This window comes from Ctenocephalides felis, unplaced genomic scaffold (genome assembly GCF_003426905.1).
Source record: "Ctenocephalides felis isolate EL2017-DRISC unplaced genomic scaffold, ASM342690v1 CF-g0.4_SCAFFOLD_03570, whole genome shotgun sequence".
NCBI classification, from domain to species: domain Eukaryota; kingdom Metazoa; phylum Arthropoda; class Insecta; order Siphonaptera; family Pulicidae; genus Ctenocephalides; species Ctenocephalides felis.
Window position 1 is genome coordinate 27,027,063 of NW_020539724.1, and position 13,672 is coordinate 27,040,734.

The following is a 13,672-nucleotide window of genomic DNA, read 5'->3' on the forward strand; positions in this document are numbered from 1 at the left end:
GGAGAGATAAAAATGAATTAAGTATTTCTTCTTGGACCTGCTTTTTGAAAGGTTCCAAGTTAATTCGATGAATTAAAGTAAATTTAATAAAAAGTATTATGTAGAGCAGGGCGACACACAAAAGTCCAATTGACTTTGAGCAAATATAAACTATATTGTGAAAACCATAACAATTATATCACAAACAACAAATAACACATATCAAACAAACAATTATCTGACTACGTTCAGTAATCTGACTTCTACTTCATCATTGTAGAAATGTGCTTTTTTGATATCTTCCAAAAATTGTTATCTAGACCTTTTATCCTATATGCGGAGTAACTTGTAACGGGCAGGTGGCAAAAGGTTTAAAGCCTTATTATAATTTTAAAGGTATTTTCCAAAATAATTACATTTTTAACTAATGCTAAAACTACCAACGGAAGAAAATACTTTTATTATGGATTTTCAAAGATTACCGTTTATCTCCCCCATTTCAAAGATTATCGTTTTCAAATCAAGTTTGTAGCTGGCTATACATCTTTTTTCCTCTAATTTCAAATATTGTGTTAAACAATGCTTAACTTTACTGATTTTTGGCACATCGGTGGTGGATTTTTTTAATCCTGGGTCTTCATATATTAATCTATTCTGCGATAAATTCTGGGAAATTATAACTGGAAAAATGTATTCGACAAAATGTCCATTTGATCGATACCAAATTTAGGTTCTGAATTTAGATAACATAAATAAAAATAATATAACCTAGAAAACGTTTTTATAAATACCAATGAGTATTAATTATACAAATGAGATCTTTTAGAGCACCGTGTTTGAGAAAAATATGCCAAAATTGCATTTTCATATTAACATATCAAAAAGTTTGATTTTGAGTCTCTAGTAAACACTTGCGGCCCGTTTACTAACGTTTTGTATATAAGTAAAACTACAAACAAACTACTCGCTACAAATTTATCATAAATAAATAATATCGCGTAAAACACATCTATATTAAACGTAATTGAACATCATCTGTCGAAAGCGTTGACATTTCACGAAATTGCCACCGTCCATTGTTTTATTTAAATTACGCTTCTACAAAAATTTTCAAATTAAAAATGTAAAGTTTCTACGCGGATTTGAAATATTTTTCACCTTTGGACTTTCTCTGGATTGGCACGAATTTTTCAAGACTAAGACTGGCCAAATCGATTCAGCCGTTTTCGAGTTTCATTCGGACATTTGAAAGAAAGAGAGCTCCATTTTTATATATATAAGTCATAAATATAAACAATATTCGCGTAAAACATCGTATTAAACGTAATTGAATCATCTGTCGAAAGCGTTTTACATTTCACGAAATTGCCACCGTCCATTGTTTATTTAAATTACGCTTCTACAAAAATTTTCAAATTAAAAATGTTTAAAGTTTCTACGCGGATTTGAAATATTTTTTCACCTTTGGGGACTTTCTCTGGATTGGCACGATTTTTCAAGACTAAGACTGGCCAAATCGATTCAGCCGTTTTCGAGTTTTATTCGGACATTTGAAAGAGAGCTCCATTTTTATATAAAAGATTATATATACTATATATATATATATATGTATGGATAAGGTTGCACAGCCCTGGCGCACCACGTCAGGTTTGCGCGTCCCTGTCATGCACCGTTATCCTATGGTATAAAAACCACAGCGCAGCAATACTCGGCCCTTCACTTGCCTGCCTGAACTCACAGTGGATTCAAGGGTAGAAGACTGTACTTTGCTACATATATATATATATATATATATATTTATATATATAACTAATGGTGTATGGCATCGTGCCTTAAGGCAAATTGCTGGAACTTCCCGTACCGTAACGAAATGATCGAGGAATATTAAATGTTTTCAAATAGATTAATATAAATACTGTAACGTTTTCTAATATTTATAAGAATTATATAAACTGAATTGCAGAGTTATAGTTATTTATTTAAAGTATATAAGTGAGCTTCAGAACTTTAATAAGAATTTAAATTAAAATCTGAATTATTTTCGATATACAAAAAATTTTGTTGAAACAAAATGACATAATTTTTGCATGACATAATGACATAATGGATCATTCAAATCGGATGCTTTGTTCTCTCAAAAACTCGATTTCTAGTTTTTGCACTCTTTATTCCGTATCTCCAAAGCAGCTAGATCTGCCTCTGCCAAAAAATAATCAGCACATCTCCCCATCAATAGAAATCGAATGTTTTTGAACCATTCAAAACGGTTGATCCGTGCGCCTGAAAACGTAAACGAAAATTGTATCCATACACAAAGACACTCATTTTTTTCTGAGATACACCAAATGTTCAGAAACCTTCAAAACGTGAAAAAATGTCAAATTTTTAATATCAATTTTTGATTACAATAACTTACCCAACTGGAAGTTAATAAATAAAACTTAATCAAGCAGAGTAAAAGCGGATAAAAGATTTTATCTCATATTTCTAATAGCAATTATTTAACTAATTAACAATATTTCTTACAAAATTATATAATTGAATTGCAAAGTTCGAATTATTTATTTGAAATATATAAGAGAGCTTTAGGATTTTAGCTAGAATTAAAATTAAAATGCAAAGCATTTTTGACGTTAAAAAAAAATTTTAAAACAAAAAAATATACATACTGCCATCAACACAAACAATTTTTTTTTTTGAAACATTCGAATCGGATGCTTCAAACTCTCTCGACTCTCAAAAACTGACATGTTTTTGCTCTTTCAGTTCGTATCTAATCTATCTAATCGAATGTTTTTTAACCATATATCGGATAATCCGTACGCCCAAAGTCATCGACGAAAAATTGTCTCCAGACACACATACACACATCCATTGTTTCTTAAGTATGTCAAAACGTTCAGAAATTTCTTAAACATGAAGATATGCAAAAATTTTCATTTTGGGCCTTTACTTTAACTTACCCTACGGGATGTTTAATTATAATAATATCTTTGAAAATATACAAAAATCCTTCGTTTTTTCCAAAACTGATCATTATCTCCATTAAAATCGTATCCACACAGAACATGCTCGCATACACATGCATAAGAAATGCTGAAATGCTCAAAAACCTTAAAACGTAAAAACATGCAACAAAGTTTATGAAAATTATTTACGATTTTTAAGCAATTACTTATAAGTTATTCCCGCTGAAATGTTATAAAATATAATGTTTAAAGAGACCTCTCAGAAAGATCACACCCATGACCAGAATCCACGAGGGATTTTGGCGAATGGTCATCGATGATGATCAAACTCCAAATGAAGTTCGATCACCTTTTCTCACGCTCAGGGTGCGATGCTACGACTCATCGTCGAGGTCGCATCAACTCCACGTTTGAGTGAAGAGATTGTGAATATCTACTACAGAAATGATCCTGTGAAGTATGATCTTGCCCAAACAGACAGACAGACAGAAATAAAAATTTATTCAATAAATACAGTGTAAAATACAGTGAATTATATGTGGGTTTGTCTACCCTGGAGAGTATTTTACCCAAAAGTTTATGGTTTTGCAACATTGTCTATATTTGTATTTGTACAATAGTTTATTCATTATTACGCAAGGACAAAAAAAGGAGAAAAGTTTTATCTCCTAAAAAAAAAATCCTTCATTCATTGTTTTATGGCTTATGTATTCACTGCGGGCTCGATCAGGTAGTTAGGCATGGCATAATTCCCGTACCAGATCATTTCTGATGTGTACTGGCCTAACGCGCGGATGGTACTATTATCGTGATCCCTACACTTTCGGTAAAAATTTTCAGTGAGCTTCTTTATGTATTCTAGTATAGTCGGTATGTCCGTCTGTTCATGTAAATATTTCGTTGGGTAGTAGTGTCTCGTCAGTGGGTCCCTTGATTTGTCTAGTACCAATCTTAGTGCTTTATTCTGTGCTATTTGTAGTCTCCGTCTGTTGGTCTTGGTTGTCGCGTTCCATGCCGGAGCGGCGTATGTCAGTAATGGTCTTATGAGTGTCAAGTAAAGTGTCCGCTTGTTCTTCACGCTTAGCGGGCTGTTGTGGTTCAAAAGAGGTCTCAGTAGATTCATCATCCCGTAAGCCTGTCCAATTTTTGTATTCGTATGTTTTGTGAAGCTGAGTCTATAGTCCAAGGTTACGCCAAGGTATTTGACTTCCTTGGACCACTCAGCTTCATGGCCCATTACCTTTAGTTTCGTCAAGTCAGTAAGTGTAATGGACCAACGGCTTTTTGTAAAGAAAATTGCTTCTGTTTTAGAAGGATTAATTTTAATTTGCCATTTTTCCGTGTAATCAGTCAGGGCGTCTATATGTCTCTGTATTTTTGTAGTCAGTAGCGTTGGTGAATGTGATGATCTGTAAATGGCAGTGTCGTCAGCAAATGTCAACAGTGTTGTGTCGGCGTCAGTGGGCATGTCGTGGATGTAGACGTTAAACAAGGACGGTCCCAGGATCGAGCCCTGCGGCACTCCCGCCGTCACTTGTTTAATCGTCGAGGGTGTGTTGTCTACTTGAACTGTGAAATTACGGTCTGCGAGGTAAGAATGGAGTAATTTTGTGATGTATGGTGGAAAGTTAAGGGTTATGAATTTGTGTATCAGTCCGTCCATCCAGATGGTGTCAAAAGCCTTCTCGAAATCGAGCAACACCAGTCCGGTATGGTTTTGTCTATTGAAGTTGAGTACAGTGTTTTCTATTAGTTGTGTCAGTGGATGTAACGTAGAGTGCTGTTCCTTAAAGCCGTACTGTGTGTCTGGTATAATCTTATTTCGTCTGATGTGTCTGTTGATGCGTTTGAGCAGTACCTTTTCAGTTACTTTGCTCATTGTATTGAGGAGGCTGATTGGTCTGTAATTTTGCGGAGAGTCTGGCTGTTTCCTCGGCTTCAGGATAGGAAATATGGTCGATGTTTTCCATGAAGCAGGAAAGTGGCCTTTGGCCATTATACGGTTAACCAGTCGTGTGATTAGTATGTATGCGTTCGTTGGTAGTTGTTTCAGTATTATATTTTGTAGTCCGTCCGGTCCGGGTGCTTTCCTGTTCGGTAGTTTTCTGATTGTCGACTTTATTTCTGAAACTGTGGCAGGGTCTATTCGTAGGTCTTTGTCGTTAAATTGTTCAGTAAAATTTTGAATAGAATTGCGTACGTCTCGTCTTAAGTCTGCGTTGGACATGTCGGCGTTTTGTCTGTGTATGTTTTCAAAGTGTGTTGCTAAAATTTCTGCTTTGTCTGCTGGTGTCGTGGCGTAGTTGTTGTCAGGTAGTTTGAGTGGCGGGATAGGTGTTGTTTTCCTCGTCAGCCTTTTGGCTGTTTGCCAAACTTTGTGCGGGTCAGTGTTGATGGTTTCTAGTTTTTTAGTCCAAGTGTCGTTCCGGTGCTCACGTATCTCATTATGAATAATTTTTGTCAGTCTGTTCACGTGTTCCTTTAGTAGTCTGTCACCAGTACGTTGCCACAGTTTCTTTATATTGTTCTTTAATTTAATTTTACTAATATTTGTTCGGGTAGCGTGTCAAATGTGGATGTATTTGCGTGTCGCAGCGGTATTGTGTGTTGGATGGTGTCCGTAATCGTCCGTGTCAGATGTGTCACAGCATCCTCTATGTCTGTATTGGTCTCTATGGGTATCGTGTGTCGTATATTGTCTGTAATAATTTCTCTAAGAAGTGGCCAGTTGGCTCTGGAATAATCTAAAATGTTGCGTTCTGGAGTATTGTCGACGTCGAGTCTGTCAGAGATAGTCATAAAAACAGGGTTATGGTCAGAGTTGAAAAGTGTTCTAGTTATGGGTTCGGATGTTATGTGAAGATTTTTTGTCAAGGCCAGGTCGATCGTGCTGTGATGGTGTGTCTGTACGGTGGCGTATCTGGTCGGTGTGTCAGGATAGTGTAGTTGTGCGTCCGTGGTGTTGTGTTCCGTCAGATATTCGTAGAGTCGGATTCCGTTCGCGTTGTTGTAGTTGCAGTTCCAAGATGTATGTTGCGCGTTGAAGTCTCCTGCCATTAAGACGTGTGTGTTTGAGTCAAGTAGGTTTTGTAGGTCCGTCAGTTGCAGTCCGCTTGCCGGGATGTAAATCGATATTATAGTCACTTTTTGACCCCTTTTGTATACATTAATAGTTGTTATTTCAGAACCGCCCGCTGTCAGGTTTGGCACTTGCTCGTGTCTGATATTAGACTTGATCAATATTGCAGTGCCTCCCCATCCGCGTGAGTTTGTCGGTCTGTCGTTCCTGTATACTTTGTAGTTGTTGATGTAAAGTCTGTCCGTAGGTTTCAGGTGTGTCTCGTTAATTAGTACAATGTCCAAGTCATATTTTGTTATAGTCTGTTTCAGTTCGTTTACGTTGTTTTTGAGTCCGTTGGAGTTGAAGTACATTATGTGTATGTCGCGTGCGTGATTTATGGGCATGCCGTTAAAAAGTTAAGTATGGTTGTGTATTTGTCATTGTAAGTCATATTTGTGTTCAATGTCTTTGTCAGTTTATAAAGCTCACTGAAAATTTGTCTTACCTCGGGATCCGCGAATAACTTCCTGATCTCGCCCATAACAGTAAATAGTCCCTCCGGTGTACTCAGGTCTGGATCGGACTGGCTGGTGGTAGGCCGGATTCGTGAGGATGCTGGCCGGATCGGTTCTGGTGTTGGCTGGATCTTCGGCGATGGATACTGGGAGGCCGGCTGTGTTCGTGGTGATGATGGTACCGGGAGTTCAGGAAACGCAGATCTGTTGTTACGGCCATCGCTGGTGGGTTGTAAGGCTGACGAGAAGCTCCTCGTCAGCGGCGCAGGTGTTGGCGCTGGCTTGTATGCTGGATTTCTCTTAAGCGCATCTTTGTCTCTTTTTGCTCTATAGTTGATTAGAGCTGGGCATTTAGAATAGTTAGCCGGGTGGTTTTCTTGGCAGTTCACGCATTTCGGATCCTCGGTTGGTGGCTTCGTGCACACTCCCGGTGGGTGCACGTTCGTGCATTTTATGCATCTATACCGCATGTCGCACGTGTACGAGGTGTGGCCGAAGTTTAGGCACTTGTGGCACTGGATGGTCTTGTTTAGTGGCCTGTAGCTTTCCCATTTAAATATATGTCCTTCTATATTGTTTATTTCCTTCAGTTTGGCCATCTCTTGTTCCTTATCTAGAAGGACAATATATATAGGGAGTTTGCGTTGACTGCCGTCCGATTCCTTCTTCTTAATTTGGACCACCTGCTTCACCTTAATGCCCTTGGCTTTCAGCTCATCAAGAACCACCGTTTCAGTCATGTCTGGATTTAGGCCAGTTATAGTGATTTTCTTAGGGATGTCATGCTGCATAGTATAGGTGTAAAATTGGAAATCACAATCCCTTAGTATGGTTTTCAGTTTTTCATGTTCTGCAATCGTATCGGCATATATTTTGTGCAATTGTGGCTTTAAATATTGGGTCCTGAATATTATTTTCGTCGTATCTTTGATATATTTGATCACTTTTAAATCCAGCTGGCCTTTGACGATGATAGGTGGAATCTTTGGATCTGTTACGGTGGTGTTCTTGGGTGCTAAATTCCCCGTTTTCGATGCAGATGGCTTCAGAGTGTTAACAGTCTGGTTTCCTATCACATTGTCTGCGTTGTTTTGCCTCAACCGCTTCTTGCGTTTGACTGTCCGGTACTCGTCTATCTCTCGATCCGTGTCCATTTCACTCCGGTCCGATAATGCCTGGTACTTGTTTTTTAGGACGGTGCTCGTCAAGACGTCCATCATGTCTTGCGACATTTCCGAGGCTCCCGCCCGGGAATTCTGGCGATTTTCTTACGATGTCCACTGAATTTATTAAAATATAAAATACTGTACTGGTTTTAGAAAATTTTGAATAACACTTTCAAAATGTGCTGACTTTCAATCCATTACCAATTCCGACCCAGAATTTGGAATGAAAGTAGCAAAAGGCACGTTCACCTTATAATTTAGCGTCGGAAGCGGAGCAAGCCCCTGACAAAATTGCGCTTTGTTTACAAAAGACGCAATACAAGACCGATACTTCAGAATCGACCGATACCTGCTGCGATCTCAATGATCAGTATCGAGTCTTTCGATCTTTATGTTTGGATGATCTCTTGCCCAAACAACGTTTCGACCGAAACTAGCAAATTCCTTTCAGGTTTGTGCGGCGATTCCAGGTTAACGTGACCCAGGTATACGAAGCGGAGACATCTACCGTTTCATTTTCAACTCTTGTTGTTTATAGAAGGAGTGTTGAACGTATAGTTTAGCAAAATGCGTTCGACTCTTACGGTTAGAGGAATGAGTTCTATAATGAGTTTATGATAGAACTTCATAATATATTATTTTCTAATACAGTACTCCATATCCATATCATTTATACTTGTACCCGAAGGAGAAGTTTTATGTTTCATCATAAAATCCGAATTGCTAATTTTATGTTTTCTCGACGTTTCAAGCCATTCTGAATCGAATGAGACCAAATTTGGAAAAAGTATGAGTGTGTGTGTGTGAACAGATTTTTTGCCGTAAATCGACGTTTTCTCAAAAACGGCTGAATCGATTTCTAAAATTTAAAAGCCATTCGATGTATCTTGATGAGGACTAGCGTTTCTAACTTTTGTACGATGATCGGCCAAGCCATTTCTTTGTAAATTGCAGAAAAGTTTTTCGTCCACGTTTTAGGCTGCAATTCTGAATCGATTTTGAAAATTCAAAAACTGTTCGAAACATATTGGTTGGGAATCGACCTGATTAGTTTTTGGTGAAGATCGGCCGGGCCGTTTTCTTGTAATAGAGCGTTAAAAAAATTTTTTTCGACGATTTTCATATTTTTTTTTTTTGCGGTAGATACCATAGTCTTATAGATCATACTAAAATATTACGGTCCTGTGATAAGTAGTTTATTTTAAAAATTCGTCAAAGTTTGCAAAAATTAGCGTCGTTTTCTTGACGTTTGTCAAAATTAGAACTTTCATCGACGTTTGTTCAAAAACGCTTGAACCGATTGCATAAATTTAAAAGCCAATCAATGTATTTTAATGTGGATTATCTTTTCTCAGATTTTGCAGCGATTGGCCGAGCCGTTTCTTTGTAATTTAAAAAGAAGTGTTAAACTTTTCGTCCACATTTAAGCTCATACTACCAAATCGATTTTAAAAAATAAAAAACTGTTCGAAAGATATTATTTGCGAATGATACTGATTGGTTTTAGGTGAAAATCTACCAAGCAGTTTTCTTGTAATTAACTGTTGAAAAAAAAATTGAAGCCGGTTTTTATGGAACTTTTTTTGGCGATGTGTATCATGGTCTTATAGAACTTACTGAAATATTACGGCCTTACGACAAGTAGTTTAATTTAAAAAAATCATCAAAATTTGAGAAAATGAGTAGTTTTTTGACGTTTGGTAAAATTAAAATTAGACAATTTACTTGGTATAGCGATACAGTGCTTAGTCTTAATGAACATACTAAAACATTAACGTCCTACCGAAACTGTTTCGAATATAAAAATTGTTGATTTTTGAAAAATTGCTTTTATAAAATAATCCGAGTTAATGTGTTCGTTCGTTTTTAATTATGGGTAATAAATCCACTCGGAATACTTATAATCACTAATAAATTTTTTTTTTTTGTTGATTAAGTAAATTATTTACACATATCGGGAAGTTCATGTAACTTGCCTCAAGGCTAAATACTAAACCAACTAGTTGGCAATTGATTTTGAAAGAGTATTAAATTATACAACTAACCTGATTGGGATACGCATTTTGGCACATTTCGGTTGTCACTACAGGTAATCTCACCTCTTGCAAAGTTTGACTTGTAGCTCCTTCTAAAAGTTGATATTTACGTTTCGTATAAAAGATATCAAAGTTTCAAAGGTTTCTGAATAATTTGGCATACCTTAGAAAAAATGGATATATGTGTGTGTGTGCGGATACAAATTTTTGTCGACGATTTGGAACACCAATCAACCGACTTGAATAATTCAAAAAACATTCGATTCGTATTGATAAAGAGACATGCTGACTAGTTTAATTTTGATTTTATTGTTTTAGTTTTTCTGTTATCCATGGCAAATAAGCGCTAACTCTTATGTATACGCCAGGAAATCCAGGTTCTGCACATCTGTATCCATAAGATACCACTCCAATTAAATAGTAGATTGTTCTTTGACCAAAATTTCCAAATATTACCTGTAATAAAAGGAAGTACTATATATAAAACTATTCTTTTGTTAAGAATACTTGATATGAAAGATTAAATATTTAAAATTTAAATGTTGAAATGAATAAATTATTGAAATGCATAACATCAAGTAAAAAAGATTTTACAGATTTTCAAATCATTTTTATTGTTAGAACGTTTTGAAGTAAAATTTCACGTCATCATCATTGAATATCAAATTTTTACAACTGCCAAAAATAACTTTTAAAATAATTTTTTAAGAATACAAGATAGCCGAAGCTTACATCAACAAGTTAATGATCAACATAATTCAACATTTGATTAAAAATCTTGTATCCTTTGCTTTACTTAATGACAAAAATTTATGCTTTAAATTGAAATAAAAAAAATGTATTTTGTATTCGTTTTATATTATGTAAGAAATGAAATATTCTGAATAATACCTTTGGCCAAAAAAGTGGTCCACCACCAGGGGCGTAACGTGCCTTGGCGGGGCCCCATATCAAAATTGGTTTGCCCCCCCCCTAAAGATTTTTCATAATTCAAAGAAAAAAATTAATAAATGCATTTAATAAAATCAAAAGAGCATTTATTTATCAAATTTTCAAATATACATCGAATATTATTCTTAATATTTTACAACTAACTAAAATTAAATATTCACTCTCCTTGCCTTTTTATCAGCAAACTGATTTATTAAATCATTTATAGCTGATGATGTTTTTGTTTTTTCTGATGTTTCTGCCTCTATGGACAATAGAGACATGTCTGATAGAAGTTCCTGTTTTATTGATGTTCTGAGGTAATTTTTGATTAATTTTAAATTTGAAAAACTCCTTTCAGCAGTTGCGGTTGTAACTGGAAGGGTCAAGAATAAAATGCAAGCTGTTATTACATCCGGAAAACTGGATGCAATAACTGATTTTAAGCATGCTTTTAGAGCTATCAATTGATCGCAAAAATTACCTGATAGATCTTTGCAGTATTTTGTCGTCAGTTTTCCGGAAGCAATTATTATTTCAATGTTCAGGAACTTTGAAACGTATAGATATATCAAAATTTTCATTTGCATTTTTTTTTGTCCTACGGAAGTTAATGACTGTTCATTTTTGTATCTTGCTGAAACTTTTACTGTTCCCGAACGTCTTCTATCATTCTTGTGAACATGAATTATTCTAGTTATAAGGAACGCCAATTCGTTGGTGTTGTTTTTGGAACGCACAAGATAATAAATTTTAAAGAGACCTCTCAGAAAGCATCACACCCATGACCAGAATCCACCAGGGATTTTGGCGAACGATCATCGATGATGATCGAACTCCAAATGAAGTTCGATCACCTTTCTCACGCTCAGGGTGCGATGCTACGACTCATCGTCGAGGTCGCATCAACTCCACGTTTGAGTGAAGAGATTGTGAAGATCTACTACAGAAATGATCCTGTGAAGTATGATCTTGCCCAAACGACGTTTTCGACCGAAACAAGCAAAATCCTTTCAGGTTTGTGCGGCGATTACAGGTTAACGTGACCCAGGTATACGATGCGGTGACATCTAACTTCTAACATTCCATTTTCAAGTTCTGCTTAAAAAAAGAAACAGCGTTGGGCGTAAATGAGTACATGATACACAACTTCATAATATGTATATTATTTTTTCTAATTTAGTAGTGATCATATTTTTCCAGAAACTAAACATGACATAACACATAAAATACGATTTTTAACTTCCCGAAGAAGAAGTTAGTTTTCGCGAAAAAATCCGATTTACTGATTTTATGTTATCTCGACATTTCAAGTCATTCTAAATCAAATGAGACAATATTTAGAAAAAATATATCTGTGTCGATTTTTATTCGATTTTTTTTGCGATGACTCTAACTTACCCAATGGGAGTTAAAAATAAAACAACTAGTTGGTATTGGTATTTGCCTTGAGGCAAGTTACATTAATTTCCCGAATATGTCAAATTAATCGAAAAATAAAAATATTAAATAATTAATATTTAATAAAAAAATTAATAATAATAATATATGCTAACATATTTATAAATAGTAGATTTAATACATATTTTGAATGAACGAACATCTAAACATATTTTCAACAAAATTTTCACAAATCAATAATTTTCATATTTAAACTAGCTTCCGTAGGACTTTAATGGTTAAGTGTCTTAAGGCGCGAAGCTTAAAATTACTTACGACGTCTAACTGGTGTTGTCGATTTGCTTCTCCGAACCACTACAGTTTTAAATATTTGTTCTATAATTGAAACTACTGGTGTGATCAGTGATTATTTAAGTAAAAGGCGACGTTTGATATTAATATAAGTTTATTATAAGAAAATATGGTGAATATAATGGTATCAGATAGTTGGTGGTTTCTATACTGAGCTCTGAACTTATACTAAATAAAATTATTAAAAATTAAGATTAACAATATTATTCCCGCTCGTAAGAGGCGGTTTACATTAATTTGTACATCTACGGGGGATGATTTCTTGGACTTCATATATCTGAGAATGATGATTCTTTGAAATAATCTCAAGGCATTTTGCAGACCCATAATAAAATTATCGACTGGGATATAGACAGTCCAGACAAATAAATTATTCAAAATTAAAAATATCTTATGTCACTAACGCATTTAGTACTTGAAATGTGAACGACATGCATAGTCCGGCGACACTCTAGTCTAGCGTAACAGACGACCCTTACAAAAAATAGTTTTTGTTACACATTGGGAAAATCGTTAACGATCATAATATTTTTACAAATTCTTAACAGTATGTTCATTAGAACCAAATACTCTATCGTTATACCAAGTAAATCGTCTAATTTTAATTTTAGCAAACGTCAAAAAACTACTCATTTTTTTCAAATTTTGATGAATTTTTTAAAATTAAACTACTTGTCCTATGGCAGTAATATTTCAATAAGATCTATAAGGCCATGATATATATTATATATATAATATATATATATATAATTGTGTAAAAGTAATAATATGCTAATCGAACTACCCGATATAATATTAATTCTCGAATGGAAATAGCAGAAGAAAAATTTAGAAAGCAGAAGTATTATTATTTGGTGAAAATATTTTATGATAAATGCTTTGCTTTTTACAAAGTTTACTGCAATATTTTTATATAAAATTAATCCAAAAATCAATTATTTTTCTCATCAAAAGAAAATAATTAAATTAAATTTGATTCTCAAGTTTTGCGTTTTTACTTTGGACAGCACTGTTAAAATTACGAGGTATTGAGTCGATCATGTGGTCGACCGAAAAATTTTACAACTCGTCATTTATTTGTGAATATTTTAGTAAAATTATTTTATTGATAATTTTTAATTTTATTTTATTCCTAAATTTTCATTTCAAAAAATTGAATGGGATTTGACAAATCCTTAGATGCATAAACAACGCACTATAGAACACATTTGTGTCGAGTATTTCGATTTCAAAGTGGTCGGAGTCGTGGAGTTGTTAAGCGGAT

General features: G+C 34.9%; 2 non-coding genes across 2 annotated transcripts; both read right to left on the minus strand.

Moving 5' to 3' along the window:
* Window positions 1–3,202: 3,202 nt before the first annotated feature.
* LOC113383826 lies at window positions 3,203–3,415 on the minus strand. The gene has a single exon (XR_003367792.1). It is a non-coding gene; the product is annotated as a small nucleolar RNA U3 (small nucleolar RNA).
* An 8,002-nt stretch (window positions 3,416–11,417) lies between these two features.
* LOC113383945 lies at window positions 11,418–11,630 on the minus strand. Its single transcript, XR_003367897.1, has one exon. It is a non-coding gene; the product is annotated as a small nucleolar RNA U3 (small nucleolar RNA).
* Between the last annotated feature and the right edge of the window lie 2,042 nt (window positions 11,631–13,672).